Consider the following 2129-nt stretch of genomic DNA (forward strand, 5'->3'; position numbering starts at 1 on the left):
ACTCTAGCCTATGGACTAATTACAGGTCAGAACTATGTCTTGATGTGTACACTTAGGATCTGGCACAATACTGCTGGCCACATTGGAAGAAAGGGCTTTTCTAGTGCCCTACAGCCACTTATTAGGAACTAGGCTTTCTCTCCAGGCCTTAGCATGAACATATTTGATGATTGGTATTCTAAAGGTTTAATATTTATTGGGGATCTATTTGAACGTGATACATTTATGTCTTTTAAACAACTGCAAACTAAATACAGCTTACCACCACAACATTTCTTTGGATTTCTACAGGTGAGACACTTTGTAAACTCTCTTAAGTTCCCAAGTAACCAACCTGTTCTGAACTCTATGGAAAGCTTTCTTCTCAAAGTTAATGAAAATGCTCACTGAGAAGAAATTTATCTCTCTTTTCTGTAGAAAAATGTTCTCTCTTTTGTTCCAGGACAGAAAAAAGTGTGAAACATGTGATTTGTTTTATATTCTAGGTTCTTCAAAGTAGCCACCTTTTGGTCTGTACTGTATATATAAATTGTCTTTCAGTGTTAGTTCACATTTAGTCAGTTGTAAATGTACACTTTTCGTTTTTTATAAGAGGACATGTTAAAACTCTGTTTCTATGCAGRAAATAATACATAGAGTTCAGTTATTGTTTGTTAGTGGTGCTAAGTYGTAACAATGAGATGAGGAATGAGATGTTTCATGTTACCACAAAAGTTCAAAATCAATAACTGGCTTTTTGAGGGCCACCATAACGGTCATGTGGCCCTCTGTGAAAATGAGTGCGACACCCTATTTAGAGGAAATTTATTTGTTTAAAATTATTTATTACTGACAGGAAGATCTGTTGGTGTTGCTGTACAATGTTTTTTATTAATCAACCACAAACAGGAAACTACACCTTCTAATCAGCTCTGCAGAAGCAGAAAATCCAACCATCATTTTGTACACAGAAATACATCATTTTATTTTCTAATGTACTTCCACAATAAATTTAGATATTTTCTGGTATATGAATGAAATATTGTGWCACAGGRGATAAATTMTAATTTCGCAGCAGTKGTTCTTTATGTCACATCYGTCAGCGAAGGAAAAACTTAYWTTTTGTTATCAACTGTGAAAAGACGTGGAAGTTAAATGCACTTCCGAGAGTCGAGACAAGCTCCTCCTTGAGCTGAACAGCAGACCAACCACATTTATTCTTGGAAMRGACCATTTTYATCAGWGGCATGCACGCACATTTGCCACAATCTATACTCCTTGTCTGGACATACGGCACCTTAATCAGCAGGAAGTGGAGACTGAGAAGTGGGTGGGCAATTTCATTATTTAATCATAGTGGAAATTTGAGGTGTGTATAAAAGTTCAAACTGATGTTTCCTCCTGTGTGGTTTCTCACCTAGGAGTCATTGCAATTGACTGCTTTGCTGTTGTTGTGGGTTCTCGTGTGTTGGTTCAAATTGCTCTTTGTGTTGAACCTACGATCACACAGCTCACAACAAAATGGTTGCTGTCCTGTGTGGATTCTCATGTGAATGTTTAAATGCCCCTTTCGGCTAAAGCTTTGCCTACACACTTGACAACAAAATGGCTTTTGGCCTGTATGGATTCCCATGTGTGTGTTCAACACACTCTTTTGTATAAACCTTCGATCACACACCTTACAACAAAATGGTTTCTGTCCTGTGTGGATTCTCATGTGTGCGTTTACACTGGCTTTTGCGGTAAACTTCCGATCACATAACTCACAAGAAAATGGCTTCTGTCCTGTGTGGGTTCTCATGTGTGTAGTTAAATGTCCCTTCTCACTGAAGCAAAACCCACACAGCTCACAACAATATGGCTTCTGTCCTGTGTGGACTCTCATGTGTCTGTTTAAACTGTCCTTTCTGGTATAACTTCGCCCACACAGATCACAACAAAACTGTATTTGTCCATGTTTGTTGTTTCTTACATCTGAATTAGGAACCCTGCTGGGTGAAATCTTCCAGTCTTTATCAGYGTCTTCAGTTTTTGACCCAGAGTCTACWAAGTGTTTCAGCTGAGAGTCAGAATTGTTCACATCATTGTCATCTTCATCATCTTCACTGACTTCAGTGTCTGTAGAGTGAGAATCGTCTTCATGAGTACTT

Source organism: Austrofundulus limnaeus, unplaced genomic scaffold (assembly GCF_001266775.1).
Source record: "Austrofundulus limnaeus strain Quisiro unplaced genomic scaffold, Austrofundulus_limnaeus-1.0 Scaffold1406, whole genome shotgun sequence".
NCBI lineage: Eukaryota > Metazoa > Chordata > Actinopteri > Cyprinodontiformes > Rivulidae > Austrofundulus > Austrofundulus limnaeus.